At 39.1% G+C, this 21,502-nt stretch overlaps 1 long non-coding RNA gene across 1 annotated transcript; it reads right to left on the bottom strand.

Annotated features, from left to right (window-relative positions):
* Nucleotides 1-476: 476 nt before the first annotated feature.
* Nucleotides 477-3,347, bottom strand: LOC137296206 (uncharacterized). Its single transcript, XR_010957632.1, has 2 exons — nucleotides 1,794-3,347; nucleotides 477-615 (listed from the first exon to the last, which is right to left on the bottom strand). It is a non-coding gene; the product is annotated as an uncharacterized lncRNA (long non-coding RNA).
* Between the last annotated feature and the right edge of the window lie 18,155 nt (nucleotides 3,348-21,502).

Raw genomic sequence — 21,502 nt, 5'->3', positions numbered from 1 at the left:
TTATCTCAGTAACCCGATTGACGGGATGAGCTGGTCAGATTCGCTGACGTATTGTGGCGATCCAAGCTGGTGTTGTTATTAACTGGACTGTCTGCTCCAGACTCCATTATTTACATCATACAGCTGGAATAAAACTAAACTCACTCACTGTAATGACCTTCGTGTAGGTTACTCATTCCCTCTTACTTACTTGAAATTATGATAAAGGATATGATCATTGACTTGATTAACATCACTGGTGTCGTCACTGTCATCAGTGATCTTTTCTTAAAACTTAGTCCAAGAACAACCCTCACTCATTCGTACAGCGTGTCTGTGGATATACAAAACTAAATAATGTCTGGCGTCGATGATTTTCTGTCTGACGTTGAGAATTATTATATAAACCAACAGATCGAAGCGAGAAAATGTGTGTATGTACAACATGATCAATTTGCAACATCTGTGATAAACAGAAAGAAAGACAAAATACAATCTGAGAGGTTCAGAAAGAGTTTATTATAAATTTTTGCTCAATATATAACACAGTATACTGTTTACTTTTTATTAACTTGTCAATGTGGACATTGGCTTGGGCGCGTGTTTCGTAACTGCCGTGGTTGGCGGTTAATAAGTCTGAAAACAAATGAATAAAGCATTTTAAAACTTTTGCCACCTTCATAGTTTCATTGTTCTCTATTCGCATACATACCTAGTCGCCTACTTTCTTAAAACAACACTTCATGGCCTTTTGACCGCAGATTACGCAATGATAAACGGGCGTCACCCCTATGATCTGAAACTGGACTCTTCCATTTGAAAGAAGAAAAAGAGGTATACGACGTCTGCTCAAAAAGTTCTAGACTTACATAATTTCAAGACTGTTGACTCCAAATAATCTTAGGAGTGTTGTTAGACAGTGTTCTTCATCAGCATTTCCAGTGACTTTACTCAAATTGATCAACTAGTTTGAAAGCAACAGGTCCTTGAAGCATACTGCGTTTATATTTTGACATGTTAGGCATTTCTAAAATTAATCAGTGCTAAAAGAAGAACGTTCATTCACCAGTGCTTTACATCTAAATAAATACTGGAATTCATATTGGATATACTTATCTTCCTACTCCAGTAAATATTCTACAGCAACAGCTATTTTTATCCTGATTAATGAGTTCGGTTTTTCCTGGCGATTGGAAACGAAGACGAATAGAGACTAAAACTGTTTCATTGTGCTTGTCATAAGAGGCAACTGACGGCATCGGCTGCTCAGACTCAATAACTTGGTTAAAACGTGTCATCAAAGCCCGACTGCCTACATCGATAGGCATGTCAATCATTGGAATATTTGGATAGCTTTGTGCAGCTGTTACATTGATGACTTAGTGGTTTTATAACAACCCGAATCAGTTTTATTTCAGATGTCAACAGTTATTTGGACCGAGCTAACTGACACTTTCTCCCCTACACCCACTGTATTCAACAGGCGAATTTCGAAATTAACCCCTTGATCTTGTTTCAGCATAATCAAGCAAACGCTCACCACTGTCAAAGGATTGTCTGTATACTGTGGGGCGTGTTAAGCATGAACACATGAACGTATTATTGCTCATTGTGAGTGGTCGGTTCAACTGGTTTGCGTATATTTTCTCAGAGGTTCACCATTTCTATTATAAATTCACATAATTTTGTTCACTATTGACGTTTACGAAGGATTACTAATTCCCTATGTTTATGGTTTCATTTGAGGAAAGTACCAAGAATAATACGATCTTGATATTGTCGTAAATGAAAAGTTATTCGACCTGTGGACTTACTTTAATTTCAGATGGAGGTTGTATGGGGACTCTAATTCTTCCACACACGCCAAGGAAACTGCCCTGCGGGTCTCTCGTGGCAGAAGCTGAATTTCCATTTATACTGATACACCACATTTTCCTTGCGCACCTGCAAATTGGGATAGTTTGGTAAATGAAAGCACTGCAGCTGGTCACAAATAACGACTACAAGAAAGCATGTAATACTGGTGTATATGACCGTTTTCAGATGTACAGAATCGTGACATTTTCATTTCATACTACATTCGTTATTTTGAACAACATTTTATAAACTGTTCCATAGATGATTTTCAGTTTGTGACATGTTTAGTGGCTATACGTTATTATCGGTTATAGTGAAATGTGCACAGTAAAATCCTGGTATGGTAACATGCTAGTCTTTAGTTTATATCTGTGATATGTATTTACGAGGGGATGTCGATAAGTTTTGAGCCTTGCATAGAAAAACAAAAAATATTGGTATGAACCACATTTATTTTTCAACATAGCTCCTTTGTGAGTCAAGACACTTATTCCATCTTTTCTGCCAGTCGCTGATGCCATTTCTGTAGAAGGCGCCATTTTGGTCCTCAAACCATGCCTCAGTAGCAGCAATAAGCTCATTATCATCCTGAAATCTACGACCACGCAAGTGTTTCTTAAGATTTGGGAACTGGTGGTAATCACTTGGAGCCAGGTCTGGAGTGTAGGGGGGATGCGGCAAGATTTCGTACCCGTATTCCTGGATAGCAGCGGCTGCAACGCGAGAGGTGTGTACTGGAGCATTGTCTTGATGTAGAAGAATACCACGTCTGATCTTGCCCCGGCGATTCTCCTTGATTGACTGTCGCACTTGCCTTAACAAGTTAACGTAATATTCCCCATTCATTGTCCTTCCTTTTGGTAAGAAATGTATGTGGATGACGCCTTTGCTATCCCAGAAGACTGTCGCCATTACCTTCTGCACTGATCTGGAGGCTTTGAACTTTTTGGTCCTGGGAGAAGTGACATGTTTCCATTCCATGGATTCTTGTTTGCTCTCAGGATCATAGTGGTGGATCCAGGTTTTATCACAGGTTACTAGCCCAAAGTGACAATCTTCTGGATTCTTGTTGTATCTGGTTAGCATGGAGTTGCTTATGGTGACCCTTGCTTGCTTCATTTCATCTGGAAGCATTCTTGGCACCATCTTCAAGACTCTCTCTACCATGCTTAAATTCATTGACCCATCGTTTGATGGTAGCAGATGAAGGGGAAGACTTCCCATAAACAGCTGAAAGCCTTTCTTCCATGTTCTTCACCGAGTTTCCTTTAAGAACTAAAACATAATTACTGCTCTATACTCAATTTTATTCATTTTCACTGCCGGAGTGGGGGTCTCTTTCTGTCAATGTGAGCTGTTCAATAACTTCTGAGAGTAGGATACCAAAACTTATATATCACATCAGCTACACCCCACGGTTCAGTGTCGTACCATGGGCTGTGACACCTGGGTATGAAAAATGCTCAAGGCTCAGAACGTATTGACATCCCCTCGTATCTATCCTTCTTGGACATCAATTTATAAAGATTTTACATTTTACACCGCACCGCACCGCACCGCACCGCACCGCACCGCACCGCACCGCACCGCACCGCACCGCACCGCACCGCACCGCACCGCACCGCACCGCACCGCACCGCACCGCACCGCACCACACACAAACATTGAATGATTGCAATAATAATTTAACATCCATGATACCTGTATCCTGGAAAGGTGGTGATTCAGTAAAGTTAATAAAGGCAGTTGAAACAAATGACAAATGTTCTTCTTTACTTGATAACGTATATCAATAAATAATTTCAAAGACCTACCGTGGTGTAAATGCAGAGCAAGGTTGTCCGAATTTAGTGGGACAAACATCACAGCAGCCGCAAACGTCTTTTACATAGTTCTTTCGTCGGCATCCTCTCGGCCGTGACAGCACTGCATGGCATGCAATCTAGATACTCGGTTTGGTCAGTCAGTACCATGAAGACTACCACGGTGAGAAGAATGTATCTCATGGCTAACTATGATTTTTTACGAAAGTACTTGGACAAATACCAGGCTACAGCGAGGTTGCCTATTCCTCGTTGATATGTGAACGTGCAGAAATCTTTCTGATATTTCTATACTTGAATTATTCGAGATTGGCAGTCGACCAGCCGTCCATTCATTGGACACAATATCATTTTGCCTTATTGTGATGCCTCTATCACGCCCACTGTTTTTGTGACGAAAAGTGTTTTGAGAAGGCCTCCAGCAACAAAAATGTAGCCGCTGTGCGGCTGTTTTGGTTTGCAGCATGTGGTCAAGCAAAAAAAAATACCCATGCACGTTTCCTGTCTTTTAACTGCTATTCAGGATATCTTTGATTTTCCTTCTAAACAATAGAACTGAATCTCACAGGTGTCTTAATTCTCTACCAACAGCTGAAATATTTAAGGGATTATGATATTATATTTTTTGCATTTCAATAGAAAAGTAATGACGTACTGAATGCATGTACGGACTTACTACTGTGGAATACAAAAATCCCTAGTGTCCCTAGAATGCTAAATGCTATCATTACCAAATGGTCAAACATTGTCTGCAAAACCATGAAACGTTTTGTAAATGACAGATGAATTTAGCATCTCGAAAACAAGAACCTTATTACAAAATTAAAATATTCAATTCGAGCATTTAGAACGATTGGAAAGATTGCTTTTTAGGAGGATTGGTTTTGTTTGTTTGTTTGTTTGTTTGTTTGTTTGTTTGTGTGCTTGCTTGTATTTATCTACCTTATTGGGTGACAATTACATATCACCTAAGACAGCGTCCCGGACAACCCCATTCCTTTAATGGCCTCTTGGAATTATAAAAAAAACATGGGTTTCTGAGGACCTTCACAGGTTGACGTATGTGTGGTCCCCACGGTTGTCTAGTTCCAAATGTCCACCTCATAGGCTATTTAGTGTCATTCTGTTACTTGTTTTCAAAACATAAATATGCAAAGACATTTGAAAGTAATCAAGTGTAAGAGATGTTCAATTTGGGATTACACCTTCTCAGTAACGTTAAGATTCTTGACTGAGTTGAGTCTTGGATTCGAACGCACACCCTCAGTGTCAGATTATTCACTGTGTTTGGAACATTGTTGACGAACACAAAAATGCCACGTCTAAGTGAAGCCAATCGTCATATCGCCATTGGTCTCCTTGAAGCTGGCCAGTCTCACCGTGCAGTTGCCCGACGCATGCATGTTCACCAAAGCACCATTTCGTGGATCTGAGAGAGATATCGCCAGCAGAATTCGGCAGCAGGTGCGACCTCGAGCGAACTCTGCGGCACAGGATCGCTACATGCGAGTACATCATCTGCGTCATTGAACAGCTACGGCGCCCAGTACTGCTCAACAAATACCCGGATCGAGGAGGCTTTCTGTACAGAAACAGGTCTAGAGAGGCTGGTTTACGTGCCAGAAGACTATATTTGGCCCCATGCCTCGACAACAACATCGTCGACATCGAGTTCAATGGTGCACCAACGTTCAGGCTTAGAACCGACAGAACTTGGGTAGATTTCTACTGGAAGGACGCGATGGAAGAATGCTGGTCTACAGACGTCGACGCGAACGCTTCGACGATGCTTGCATTCCCCAGGAGGACAGATTCGTCCGTGGCAGTGTTCAGATGTAGGGAGGGATAACCTTCCGTAGGAGAAGTGATTTGGTGACGATCAAGAGCAACTTGACAGCTGAAAGGTACTGTGACGAAATCCTACGCCAACACCTCCTTCCAGTCATCGGTCGCCAGAGGGAGTTGTTTCAACAGGACACTGCCAGGCCCCACACAGCACGTCTCACTAGAGACCCCCTCCAGAAACACAACATCAATGTGCACCCCTGGCCCTTAGCATCAAAGGACTTAAAGCGGATCGAACATCTGTGGGATGCCCTGGACAGACGTACAATTTTGCTATATTTCATAGACTCATAAAGCCTACGAGATGTTTCAAAATAAAGATATAAATACAGCTGAAATTCCTATATGCGTTTCTTTTTGGAGAGTATATTATACGTTGGAAGAACCACCAAGGTTCTACTTGACATAGAAATCTCCGTGTCTCGTGAAAGTTACAGAGTGTCCTTCAACAATATGTTAACGTGTTCCACAGTTACTTCTGTTATATCTGGACACAGTAGGATTTAATACATTCTGTTTCTTAAAAGTAAATTTTGCTGTGGTTAGGATATTTTAAAGGATTTTGTCTTTTGCTACTTATTATTTCTCTTTTTCTTATTTTTTCTAGATTGTCAAATCAATAATGAAATCTAGAAATGTGCATTACACAATGTACGTTCCTACCTGCCTGCCTGCACGCATGCAAGCACATACATACATACACACACGCACACACACATACACACATGCATGCATGCATGCACGCACACATACATACATGCACACATGCATACACACACACACACACACACACACACACACATACATACATACATACATACATACATACATACATACATACATACATGCACCTCTGTTTGTAAAATGATTTGATTTTCCGCCTTTCTATTTGACTGAGTGAACATAACCCGGAATATAGGACAAGAGAACCACCAGGGTACGGTCAAAAACTTTGAGGCGGATAATTCGGCGATTGTCATTTTGGGAGTTGAAACAAAGTAAAAAACTGAGACACGTGCTCTTAACGGTTTATAGTTAGAATGTATGAGATAATAACCGTGATATCCACAGACAAATAATGGTGATGACAGGTGTTGATCTTGTCGATCAAGCGAGACAACTGGCACAAAGGGACATTTCATCTGAAGTTTGTTAAGAAACCGTGTCTCTGGAGAGCTTCCCATAGCTACGTGTATTAGAGTGAGTGAGTGGACAGATGATTCGGTTCGTCATCAGTTACGCAGAGAAACCTGTATATCTGAAGTCCACGTTGTAGACTGACGTAACGTATCAAGATATATAAGAAGTGTGAAAACGAGTGAAATGCAAATGTTATGGTTTCAGATGAATACTTTCAACTTCCCATTTCTCAAGTCGCCAAGCAGTCCCTTTCCGTGGGCCGGTGGGGTGGCCTGGTGCTTAAAGCGATCGCTCGTCACGCCGAAGGATTACGATCTATTCCCCATATAGGCACAATGTGTTGAAGCCCAGAACCTGTGTCCCTCGGTGGGATTTTGCTGGAATATTGGAATAATGGCAGCGAAAAGTCCAACCCACCTCATTTGTACTTGTTCCCGGATTATTTGATCTGCCTATAATCGATCATTTTTGTTTCCCTCAAAACAATATTTTTTCATGCATCTTAAATGTACTAAATTTGTCATGCCTAGCATGCCAATTCAAAAAATTGTATGGTTGAAATTAATCCAGAACTCTATCCATGTAACATCTGTTACGAGAGTGTATTTTCTGTAATTTGTATTGTTATTGATAGATATAGTTATAGTTTTTGCGTCACTATTCGTATCACGGTAACAGTGTTTTAGCGGCACGCCTTTAAGGTAGCGCTTTAGAGTTGCCTCTCTTTGGTGTGTGTTTTGACTGTTGGTAAACACGAGCCCGACTGCGAAGGTTTCATACTACTTGCTCAAGATGCTGATTCAACCCTGGTCCCTGATTCTCAGTCTAGTTGCTAACTCAATATCCTACGTGTGTGTCCCTGTTTCTCAGTCTAGTTGCTAACTCAATATCCTACGTGTGCGGTCCCTGTTTCTCAGTCTAGTTGCTAACTCAATATCCTACGTGTGCGGTCCCTGTTTCTCAGTCTAGTTGCTAACTCAATATCCTACGTGTGTGGTCCCTGTTTCTCAGTCTAGTTGTTAACTCAATATCCTACGAGTGTGGTCCCTGTTTCTCAGTCTAGTTGCTAACTCAATATCCTACGTGTGTGGTCCCTGTTTCTCAGTCTAGTTGTTAACTCAATATCCTACGAGTGTGGTCCCTGTTTCGCAGTCTTGTTGCTAACTCAATATCCTACGAGTGTGGTCCCTGTTTCTCAGTCTAGTTGTTAACTCAATATCCTACGTGTGTGGTCCCTGTTTCTCAGTCTTGTTGCTAACTCAATATCCTACGTGTGTGGTCCCTTTTTCTCAGTCTAGTTGCTCATTCAACATGTCACGTGCGTAGTCCCTGTTTCACAGTTGCTAGTTGCTGATTCAGTGCGTACGTGGTTGGTCCCTATTTCTTAGACTAACTGTTGATTCAACATGCCACGTAGGCGATCCCTGTTTGATAAACTAGTTGCTTAGTCCCACGATTTGTTGATTCACCATGTAACGCTGGTGGTCTATGTTTCTCAGACTTGTTGCTGATTCAACATGCCACGTGGGTGGTTCCTGTTTCACAGAATAGTTTTGCCTCTCAGACCAAGTAAAAAATATCCGCAATGATTATACAGTCATAATACATGATTCATAATGTGCATCGCTGATACAATCAATATTTACACTCTCTCCTGTAATGTCAGATGCAATAATTATTCCTTTCACAGTAGTGTCGCTTGCCTTTATATTGTGCAGCTGGCCTTTATAGACTGTAAATGTATGAACAGAAGTAAAATGAAGCTGGGCAACATTATAATAAAACGGATTTTATTTGTTCGTTGTAGATGCGGGACATTGGCGAATTTCAATGTCCACTTCAAACTGTATGCAGTAACTTGATCATGAATATAGCTGGTGACTCCACTGAGCAATGATTTCATCATGTAACACAGATGCTGGTATATCAGCTGTTGCATTAAGTAAAGAATTACACATACCGCGCCACATGTGCCTAGTAAACAATGCCGAAATGGCAGACCACAGATAATCAATTACCAAATGGATACAACTGAGAATTTAGTTAAGTTACAGGGTGGCGTTTGCTTCAAGGTACGTAAAAGTTAATCTGATTCTGTAATCACTTGACCGCCGTTTATCTGCATGGGGCACGTGTTGACAGTCAGTGTTTCTATTACGTGTCCATCATTGTTCATCGTTTAGCATTTACTGTTTGTATTAACCTTTATATGTGGAATCTAATGTGTTACCCGATGCAGAAAGTGTTCAAAATAAATATAAGCGACAAAATTCGCCCGCTAGTCATTTTCTCTTACCATGGTCTCTCGGGTGATGGTGAACATTACGTGATATATACACTGTGTTCTGATTGGCTCAATCCCCCATACTTCAACTTTTGCTTGACAATGATCAACAGTTTGTTCACTGAAACAAAAAGAGTTTTGCGTACAAGCATAGTCACGTTCACGTATCTCCGGGATGAAAGTAGGAGGTATTGTAGCTGTTTCACCATTTTTGTTATGTTTTTCCCTACGGCAATTTCTAGAAGTTGACAATGCTTTGTGTAAGATCGCTGAAGACGCAGCAGAATGTGATGTAAACAGTATCAGCTGTTGTGTGCACGTCTTTTCAAACAGGATATATACAGTGAAGAATAGCAATAACAATGTGTCGATTCACGCACACCAAAAAATATTGTCGATATAAAAACTGTGTCGATACCACGTCATTAGCATGTTATATGTGTTGCTTAATAGTCACAGTAACTGGATAGGCACGTTAAAATATACAGTCATGTGCCTAAAACAATTAATTATCTATAATTACACATGATTTGTCAATATCAATAGCTTCATTGTATAAATTTGTACTTGCATTCATTGATATGAAAATGATGTTTCCACAATTAAATTTGCACAATAAAATAATGTGGAAATAATGTAGTTCTATATTTACACAATTTGGTGGTGATAATATACTGGGCCTTTAAAGAACTTGACGAGATGTATGAGTTATGGGCCTGTTGTTTTGTAACGCCTAACATCAGTTCTGACAACCACATGTTCTGATGGATTGCATCTTTTCAGACGCATTTAATCTTTTTTTGGTCATGTCTGGAACAGACAGAGGTTGTTTTTGCACAGCTTTCTCACTGGAACATAACAACAGAAATAATGTCTTCTCATGCTTAATTACTGCGTCATATGTTTTGTTAATAAATGCCACAGAAAGCTTCCACAAGCAAACCTGATGGAGAGTGAATGAGTATTGTTTTGCGCCGTCTTTAGCAGTGTACCACCAATATCATGGTGACGGACAGCAGAATTGGGGTGCACACATTGTACCCGTCAGAGAACAGAGACAAGGCCTTGGGGTGATGAGCGAACGCTTTAATCACAAGGCAACACAACTTCCCCGCCTGCTGAAGAAATGTGATTTCCCTTATAACTCGATATGAAAACATATGCCATAGTAATTACATACAGGATTGGTATGGTACTGTACCTGTAAGTAACCATACCTAATCTTATGTATCCCTCTATAATAATCGAGTCATCTGAGCTGCACTCTGTTTGTTCAGTCGACGTACCAGTCTTGTGCAACACATGTGCCCAAAGGCTTGTGTCTTGTTCACGACTACCATTCCATACCATTTTCGAACCATCAAACACTATTTACAGACTTACAGGCACTAGTGATAAGAAACATATTTAGTTAATCATTGTATTCATACGGACAAATGAAGATACTACTTTGAGAATACTTACGAATTTTGTTTGATTTGTTTTACCACAAACAGGGCTTTAAGTACCGTAATTGGGTCTAAGAATACCATGAGTGGGTCGCTGAAGATTGATAACTAACCGACGGTAAACTCGTCGTATTTCCACGGTCTTTCTAAAGTCCATGTAACGACAATGATCTGTAGTATGTTTTAACATTACATTTTACATCAACCTCTTCATCTAAATGCCAAACAAACACGAATTTGACTGAAACAAATAAATTCTCCTTAAAATTTTCAAATGTTACATAAAAATAATCTTAATCAAACATTCTTATCTCCGTGTGTAAATACACCACCATATGACATTTAAATAGACATTATCTTTCCCAGACCAGTCCTAAGTCCTTATCTTTGACCCGAAAGTCCCGGACCCTCTATCCACGTTTCGCCATTCAGACATTTTGTTATTGAGGTCGTTATGATGAATATCGTACTGTGCATCGCGGGGGTGCTTGCGTCGTTGACGCAGCTGTCATCAGCATTACAGTGCGTCAGTTGTGCAAACGCTACCTGTATCCCCCCACCGCCGACTTGTGAGATCGGTCAGCGGCCATGCGCTTGCTGTATGGACTGTAGAGTTGGATTGGGAGGCGAATGTGGACCATTTTCTGTCGAGTAGGTCATACGGTATTGCTATATTCTTCTGGAAATATATTTTATATATTTGTGTCGGAGGCATCATGTCAAAGCATAATCGTGACTTCTCAGTAAGATATATAGTTTCATTCTTCATTACTATCGGCTATTGAAGTATTTGTTTTAAGTTTAATGTTACTTTGCGTTCGTTTGACTAAGATGTGATAATGATAATGCTGCTGTACTTATCGGAGATGTGGGTTTCTGCCAGGAATCTATCGAGAAATTTCATGCGTCGCATTTCAAGTGACTTTTAGGAGTTGGAAAGTTTGCAGCAAACATAGCGATTCTTGGAGAACCTGCGCGTTACACCATGCATAATTGTTGTCAGTGTATAGAAATTAACTACTGGCTTCGTCTTCTGAGACAAGACACACGGAGATACCTACACAGTTGTTATTTAATGTTGAAACAACTGGACGAGGATGGAAGACATACCTGGGCGTCTAATGTACGAAGTTTATTGTTTGCAACTGGAAATTCCGATGTCTGGCTGGCTCAAGATGTTGGTGATCCGAAACACTTTTTACATTTTCAAGTAGTGCCTAATTGATATGTACTTACAAAACTGGCATTACTCAATCAATAACCAAGTGAAGGTATTCCTTCACAACCGGAAATGTATACATCGCCAAAAGACAGAGACCTGAGCTTTCTGTAAAATAAGAATATCACTCCACCATTTTGAAAAATTAATGCTGTAAATCACCTAGATATAATTTGTCCTCATTATTATTGTGGTAGTGAAGATGAGTTTCATGTATTCCTTGTCTATAGTACATATACATCTCTAAGAAGTACGTTTTAGCCAAACAATGACGTTGTTGCTTCCCAGGGTATGATACATTTGTTAAATAGTCCATACATGAACGTTATTAGATCTGTGGCATGTTATCTAAAAACGAATGTAATACCTTTTCCCACACGCAACCAAATTGAATTCTGTTGTGTTGTTGTACAATAGGTCATGTGGCCAAAGAACAGAATATACTACTTGAAATATCGTTAACCGTTAACACTGACACAAGTGAAGATCTCGGTTAGAATGGGTCTTCAGCAACAATGCTATTGAAGATCATTTTGCCAAAAGTTTCACTGCTGATATTATTTTTTTTACCAGCCACCGACATATTTACCTTTATTAAACGTAATGTCTCTGCGCGCGCGTTTCACTAAGATGGCAAATGCTATGATGTTAACTGTTAGCATAGAATCCGGTGAAGGTCATCATCAACCATGCTATTGAATTTAATACTACGTGAGTAATTGTATAGCCAATGAATCTGAAATTGTTCACTACCATTGGACTCATAAACATTTTTTATTGGTCTGTTTCAATTGTATCGCACAGTTGTTAAAGCGCTTGAAGAGTAACAGAGTTACGCCCCTTACGTGAACTTATTTAGCCTAAAATGCACAATACGTAAAATGAATTCATTTCATTATGTTGTAAATACGTCGAAACAGATCGATTCTCTCCGAAAGACATGTCAAGAAATGTTTCAAAGGTAAACAAAACATAATGTGGCATGACTTTATATACGGTTATAATTTCACCATTCAACTTATAAGACAAGTGACCCGTGAAGGTCCCGGGGTAGGCCTTCAGCAACCCATGCTTGCCATAAAAGGCGACTATGCTTGTCGTTAGAGGCGACTAACGTGATCGGGTGGTCAGGCTCGCTGACTTGGTTGACAAATGCCATCGGTTCCCAATTGCGCAGATCGATGCTCATGATCACTGGATTGTCTGGTCCAGACTCGATTATTTACAGACCGCCGCCATATAGCTGTAATATTGCTGAGTGCGGCGTAAAACTAAACTCACTCGCTCACTATAAGACAAGTCGATTTCATAAGCATTTACTGCTTGGAAATACCAAAATCTTATGACGTTTGGGACTTACTCTCGTCCAGGATGGACTGTCTATCGAGGAAGTTGATGACAACCAACTTCCGGTTGAGCATGTACAGGGCTTATCCCCTTTCATGGTGTTTCTCGGTTTATAAGCGATAAACCTGTGCTCGTTGATCTTACCAAAGACGTAAACGGCTTGTTTTCTGTGTGATTATATATTTCTTGTAGATGCGAATCTCGTCTAGTATGTTTGACTAACGGCGGCGCCTACAATGCCCGTCCCCCTTATTGGTCAAATCTCGTGGGGAAATGCATTCTACCCTCGGACCTACTTCCACCTGCTGCTACACCGTCACAGATCACACCATCGTTGATAACGATACTGAAGAAAGTGAGTAATTCAATACATCTTTTACTTCAGATTTGCTTTAGGTAAAGACGGCTCACTCCTTTTACGGGTGTTTCTTGATACATAATCGGGGCGGTGGGGTAGCCTAGTGGTTAAAGCGTTCGCTCGTCACGCCGAAGACCCGCGTTCGATTCCCCACATGGGTACAATGTTTGAAGCCCATTTTCTGGTGTCCCCCGCCGTGATATTGGTGGAATATTGCTAAAGGCGGCGTAAAACTAAACCCACTCACTCACTCTTGATAAATAATCAACGATAATACAGATAAACAATACCAACTTTTTGGACGGAACCCAATTCAAGATATGAATAGATGTAATCATGTCATAATATTCTTTCAGGATGCCAACTAGTTGGAAGATGCCAGTCCTTCGAAATTTGACCATGTATGATTGTGTTTACTGATTAAAGGGAACATCACCATTTAGGTCTTTTCTTTCTCATTATGCTTACAGATCATAGGCTGTAATGTAGCACGAAATTGTTTAAGGGCTATTATACAGCAGCAACAGAGAGCCCCTTGAACCAATTTCTGATGGCAACAGGACCACATGGCCAATGTACGCAACACATGAGGCACGTCATATTTAGACATGAGCAATATCAGTATGACAGCCTCATACGCAACCACATTCATCGGTAACGGTGAAGCTTTCATAAAATCTAAACGACTTGGCAGTTCACGGCGTACGGTCATGTGCAGGGTTTGAGTGCAATAACAGTTATCCGTGGTCCGCATTGTCCAGTGTAATCATACAAGATAGGGTTGATGTTCTGAATTTATTACATTTTATTACCCTGGAATACCCGTCTTCAGCAACATATGCTTGTTGTATGAGATGACTAACGAGATTAGGTGTTCAGACTCAGTTGCTACATTGCTTCGAGAGTGTGTTTTCAGTAATTTGTATTATTCTTTATTAACCTTTAGCCTGCTGAATTAATTTCAGCATAAGGCGCTAATAAGAGGGTGGGTGATTTCAAACGCTCAGTGCGTCACTAAATAAGGGACAACTGAAAAAATATTCAGCTCATTAATACTACATACAAAAATAAACATTATTATAAAAAAATATCCAGATAATTTCAAACGTACAGATATTAATTACAAGACAAACATAAATAGAGTAAATTTTCCTGAATTTACCTGAATTACTCGATTGGTAGCCGGATGCGTTTTATACTAGGAACCGTATAAATTGTCCAATTATCGCAAACCGATTTCAATATTCTTACTACTGATATTTCATAAGTATCTGACTTTAATTTCGTATATTTGTATCGGCAAATATCCGCGCGACGACAAATTAAAAAATAATTCTGAAAAAAATAATCGAAAACGTTCGTCGTAAACAAATAATATTTTCGATGTCATGACAGGTCTTACTGAAATGGCACTATTACGTTTATTTAAACGTGTCATGTGATGAAAATAGCAGAATAAAATACATGATTCATAAGCATTCATGAGTGCAAATATCAAGTGTTATGGTTCATCAATTTTTGCACGAACCCACAAAAAGACGGTGTTAAATCGTGTTACGCATACGAAAAAACAAACATGGCGCGCTTCGTCGAAATCCTACATAAAATATAGCTTTTATGGTCAGAAGAAAGATTACAGAACTCTTCTGTGTAAGACCTGGTGACAGAGGGAGAATTTCTCATTCTACAAGTGTTCCATGTATCATTTTCCGTTTAGTATGACGAAAGACGGACGAAAATTAAGATCGTGAAATCTAACTTGTTTTCTAGTAAGTGCATAGGTCACCGGATGTGATGTCACAGACGGGGATTGCTTGATGAAATTCATTCGCAATTGAATATGAACAGAAAAGTTGGAGATATTTCGCCTGAATTTAGCACAAATAACTGTTTAAAGTGATTAATCAGAGCTCATAGAATTTTCTTGGTGTATTTTTGACTATATAATTCGCACATAGCCGAACCAGTTTGACCTTGTATGCTCCCGTGACCCGGAAACAGTAGTCGATCAACACTGCAGATGCAAGTTTTTCAGTATCTTTTATTTGAATTTTTGTTCATATTAGGCACATTACTATATTTTCCACTGAATATAAAGATAGCAAAGATATAATTGTGATGCATGTTGATCCCAGCTTATTCTTTTTTTCACATGGTCCAACACAGAAACGTGTACAAAGATCATTCTCAACAACAGGTGCGCGGATATGGGCGTGGCATTTGTGTTTCAAAATAACATTCATGCTTTTCTTTTTATGACGATGTAGTGTAGTAAGAACTGCAGTATACATGTTTTATAAACAAAAATATATTTTCAGTTATAGTTTCACATGAAATCGGAGATGATTTGATAAAAATTGCGTTCATATTACATGATTGGGAAAATTATATGTCTCACTTTAGAACAAGTTGAATTACATTCATAATTTTATGCAATGAATTAACGTTCTTGATGAATAATTACGATAGATTTGTCAATGCTTTATGTTTCATAACTGGTTACAACTTTAAATCTTTTCATATACTTTAATATGTTAAATGATATTAATAATATGACAATTATTTTTCTCTCTCAAATAGACAAAGGCAAAGACACTTAAAATCTGTCAATGCATTAGCAACGTGTAAATAACCAAATTTTAATTAATGTCTTTCAGTAATGTGGAAAGCTGACAGTTTTGCACAATTTTTTATTACAACTACATGTATGCCATAAAATATATGGATAGATGTTACAAATTATTTTGTGTATTTTATTTCTTCATAATATCGTGCCAAAATGTACATCAAATACAAATGGGTGATGAGTTATTTTTGTTTTCAGCAGTACCACTTTGTTTGGTGAATTATTTTGAATCGCACATGACAAATAATGTCATTTATGTTGTTGAAGTAACAGTACATGTACATTTATCGGAAAATGTTATCATTTGATAAAAAAGAAACCATATACATATAAGAAGTTATATTGTCTCTGGTGAAAGTAAACATGCTTCATATTCTGTAAATATATATTATTCTACCTTATTGTCTTTTCCTGGGTTTTGGAGCAATGTCACAATATGAAATGGGTCTAATGAACTTTCAAGGATTGTTTCTGTTTGCTGAAGTGTCTGATGGTGATATACTCCAATTATTTAGTGTTCAATAGCCTAAACCATCATGAAACAAGAAACATGAAGAACAATCTTCCTTGAATAACAAAATGCCAAGGACTGAGCAGTCTTCCGTTAAAGATCTGGAAGCATTTGATATATATGTCTTTGCCATATACACATGACAATGAAAAAAAATCCAAATTGAAATCTTAAAGAATAGCTCCAAACTGGACAACAAAAACCACTCACTGAAGAGCTCAGTATTAGGAAAAAAAGAAATTTACTTGCCACCACATGATTACCTTGATGCCAAAGACTAACATAGGTTGCACCTCCTACTCAACACTTAATTATCTGTAGTTGTAGTTTGATATTCCATATTCAAAACATCACTACGACAAAATTATTCTAGGTCTGGTATGATATTTTCATATTACTTCATGAAATTTCATCACAAGAAAAAAATGAGTCTGTCTTTCGATCACTGTTAGTGTAATCACTGCTCTAAGAGTTTGGATCATCAGTCTGTTTCCCAGATGAAGTCTGTTTTAACAGTAAAATATGAACATAGACAGTGTGCAAGTAGGTAAAAAGTATGGCCATAAACATGAGGTACATTTTGCAGTTCAGATTGCACTAGTGCAATATCTAAAAGCTGTATGGAACCACGGACTGAGCCACATGACATGATTTTTTTTTATACAAATATGCACACACGTCAAACAATTTGATCTGAAACATTACCTGCATTATACTAGGTAGAATTAACTCCGAAAGCTCTGCTGTTTGGAGTAACAAAATAATTTCAATTTTGCTCCAAATTCGTGAACAAAATATGTGATGTTTAGCTGTTTTAATGTCTAAAATAAATACTGATTCACAAAGACGATGACAGTTGTTTTCTAAGCAGTAATTAATTTTTATGAAATACATTTACTGTACGTTACATTCTCACACTAGCTGTGGTTTCGTTCGTTTCTGCAAAAGGAAAAATGATTTTTTTCATGAGATCTTCAATCATCAAAATTGTACTTCTTGTAACGATATACACAGAAGAATATTCTGTTATTGTTACGACACACTGACAATTTATATGTCTCCCCGTGTCAGAACATTCTTTGAAAAAAATAGACCGCGAAAATCATCGACTTCGGATTTGCTAAACTAAAGATCAACACATCGACGGCTAACCTCAGGAGAAATACTACAACACAAGCAACAAATGACAACTGCTATTGAACACAACTAATAGTAAATGACTGAGGATGACTGAAAGGTAATTCTGGTGTATAGTATGGATCTTACGGGAATTTGAATCAGTTTAGAAAATGTATCAATGGTCGTTTTCCAACTCGTCCACATTTTACTTCCACGAGTGCCATGCCGTGTACGTGCTTCCGGTTTCATCAAGGGTGGGTACAATTACAAATATTGTGATATTGTTTCATGATCTGCATTATATAGGTATTGAGTCGTTTTCTTTCAATGTATATGTGTTCAGATTCTGCTTATGAACGCATATTTTCAAACATCCTTCGTATCTTGTCACTTAGAAAGACCGCGAGTTTGGCCACGCCCTTTCGGGTCACCAACGGCTGTCAACTTTGTGAATGTTGGAAGGTTTATCAAACCAAATCAAAATACAATCGCTAAATCTGGTAATTTCTGTGCAGAGGCAATAACATTTACCTATTCACACCGTGTAATTAATTCCAGATAAAATAATTGGATATGTCAAAAGGATGGCACATTTTCTTCGGCATCACGATACATGTGGAGTTGTTTGTTTACCGCCGTTGCCATGATCGTTTCTGTTCGTCCAATCGATGATATAACATTGAGATTGGTTTTGTTTATATTTATTTGAGCCGAAAGTTACTAATTTTTAGAAAATGGGAAACTTATGAGCTTTCTCTTCGTCAAGGAACATAAAATATCGACTAAACTATCAAAATATATTTCATTATGAAGAAAATATTAGACTGGGTACCACACGGCGTGGTGCGCTGGAAGTCAACAATGGCCGTTATTTTCGACTGCGTGCCGAGAAATTCGGCGATCTCATTTTTAATTCGCGGGCGTTTCGTTTTAAGGTATATAAACGTATTGAACATTACATATTTAAAAAGGTGAGAATTAGTACATTCCATACATAATTCATATGACACGTAAATCCGACTCGTTGAATAATTATTGCAAGTTTTATTTGGAGATGTCATTATCCTGCACTCCTGTCGAATGGGTTCGACGATAGCATTGAGAGGATTAAGTGATACGCAACACATGAGCCACGTTACATTTAGACATGAGCAATATCAGTATGACTTCTTCCGTGTTTTGCCGACATACGCAACCACGTTCATCGGTAACGGTGAAGCTTTCATAAAATCTAAACGTCTTGGCAGTTCACGGCGTACGGTTATGTACAGTGTTTGAGTGCAATAGCAGTTATCCGTGGTCCGTATTGTCCAGTGTAATCATACAAGATAGGGTTGATGTTCTGAATTTATTACATGTTACTACCCTGGAACACCCGTCTTCAGCAACATATGCTTGTTGTATGAGATGACTAACGAGATTAGGTGTTCAGACTCAGTTGCTACATTGCTTCGAGAGTGTGTTTTCAGTAATTTGTATTATTCTTTATTAAGTGATAGTTATTATTGGGTCACAGAGTTTTGAGTGGTAGCTGTTATGGGTAACATTCCGTATCACAGCAATAGCTTATTACGGGCAGACCGTCTTGATACGCTCCAGTTACTTGCCCTTGACAAGCTGCTGTTTACTTCCTCTCGCGGAGGCTGCTTGTGAACGTTCTGACTTAAGGACGAGATGATCATGGTTTGCTGGAGTATTCTCGACTGTGTGTCGTATATATATTTATAACGGCTGGTTGCTGTGTTGAGACACACACACGGACTCACACTCGGGGTTATTCTGGAGTTATCATCGACTGTCATCGACTGTCAACTACATCCCGACCAACAGTCGGTACCCAACAGTCTACATCCAAGATTGACACCCCAAACCTGACTGCTCACTGGAGAAACAAGCTTCATTTCTCTCGGTAATTCCAAGATTCTTGTGAGTTAATAATTTTATTCGTGACCCATTGCCTTGGAAATGTGACTCAAATGCATTGTACTAGAAATCTGTATTGTGATTCACTGTAACGTGCTCATTACTTACTCAGTATATTGTTGAATGTTTTCGACTTGTCTGTGTTACATTTGGTTGGCTGGTTCAGAAAGGAGTTCTTATACCTTTGTCACGGCAATTTTCTAGCTGTAACACATTTCAACGTGTAGCTGCGTAGCTCGACGTTCACACTGTTGATTGCCTGTTGGATGGTCTGGTCCAGACTCGATCATATACGAACATCCGTCATACAGATGCAGATTGCTGAGTGCAACATTAAACAACCAAACAAATATTTCATGTTTCACGTTTGTAAACCGCATTGTGAAATATGTGAAAATGGCAGGGCAGGACATGATAAAAACTTCAATGAAAGGACATAGAGACAATCCGTTCATTGATTAATCACTGTTATCTTACACTGTAGCTATGGATTCGTCACGTCAGAAATGTTTATATATGTAGGTGTACAAACACAGAAGAGAATATACTCACATATGCCTGACTAAAAGCAACATGTCTTGTTGAAGGGATTAGAGGGGCTGTGGATTAGCCCAGAGTTTAATGCGTTAGCTCGATACGTCAAAGAGATCGGGGTTCGATTCCCCACATGACTACAATGTCTGAAGCTCATTCCTCGTGTCCCCCGTCGTGGTATTGTCGGATTCGTACTAAAACCATAAACTTCACTTATTCACTCACTCAAAGGATGGGCCGACATGTTGGTTGATTATTCATCATTGTCTCGTTGCAATGAATATTTACCTAACTTGCTAACACGCTTTGAAACAGTTGAACCAATCAGTTCAGAGGCGAACACACGTGTCACTGAGCACGGTTCTTTTGCTATGCTGCTTTAGATGTATGGAAAAGTTTTTCCATCTGTTGATATTGACGGATATATTCCTGTAACCCTGTAACTGCCTGGTAACGTATTAGTCGAAACCCCTATTCCGTTCATGGGCAGAGTCTGTGAAGCCCATTTCTGTTGTCGACCTGCAGTAATATTTCTAAAAACGGTGTAAAACCTCACTTACTCACACATGACTGAGGAAAGCTGGGTCTAAGCTGTGCCCATCAATCATAGGTTTTCAAACCGGCAGCAAAATTACTCTTTCGTGTACATCATGGAGCAAATTACCTTTTTATATATCTTCATAATGACCCTTGGTTGTAGGATATGACCATCAAACGCCGTTTCCCTATTTTCAAACCAGAAGCAAAATTTCTCTATCGAGTACATCACGGATCAAGTTGCCTAGTTTCCAGATATAACAAACTCACTCACTCACTCACTCGCTCGCTCTCTCTAGCAGTAGTTTCCACATTTATGTTACTGTACCTGACATATACAACAACTGTATCAGTATATGTGGTAGTGTTGGTGATGAAATCTCTACAATTAGGTCTTCATTAGTACCAAAATGCCCCAGGGCCTCACAAATTCAGCATTTAAACTGCTTCTTCGACAAGAATATAGTACCATGACATTTTGGGTGTGGAATCCAAGCAGGAACTTCAGGCAATTTTCGAAGAATAAACAGTGATTTATTTACAGAGAGCATATTTGACATAAATGTATTACTGCATGATAACAATTCGACTGATAACAACTCAATATATATATAGCTGTTTGCTTGTGTGTCTTCACGTGATCAGAGGTTGTTTCTGAAAACAAATAAGTAATAGTGGCATCAGGAGATCAAACCTTTTCAGTACTTGAAATCGGATGGTGAATATGTGTACCGAGTCTTTCACTCGTCCAACGTGTTCATAAATACACTTCATGACTGGAAGTTTGTTCAAGATGGGAACGTCTCTGGTCCGTGATGTCATGCCCAGTTGTTTTAGCCAAAAGCCATTCTTACGAGTAGTTCTCAATGAGTAAGAGGTAGTGACAACAGACCTAGGTGCTCAAGAATTCTAGTCCCTTTCTGACACCAATACTTCGAGTAATCCCAGGTTT

Source organism: Haliotis asinina, chromosome 9 (assembly GCF_037392515.1).
Source record: "Haliotis asinina isolate JCU_RB_2024 chromosome 9, JCU_Hal_asi_v2, whole genome shotgun sequence".
Taxonomy (NCBI): Eukaryota; Metazoa; Mollusca; class Gastropoda; order Lepetellida; family Haliotidae; genus Haliotis; species Haliotis asinina.
This window is presented reverse-complemented; position numbering and strand designations above follow the sequence as displayed.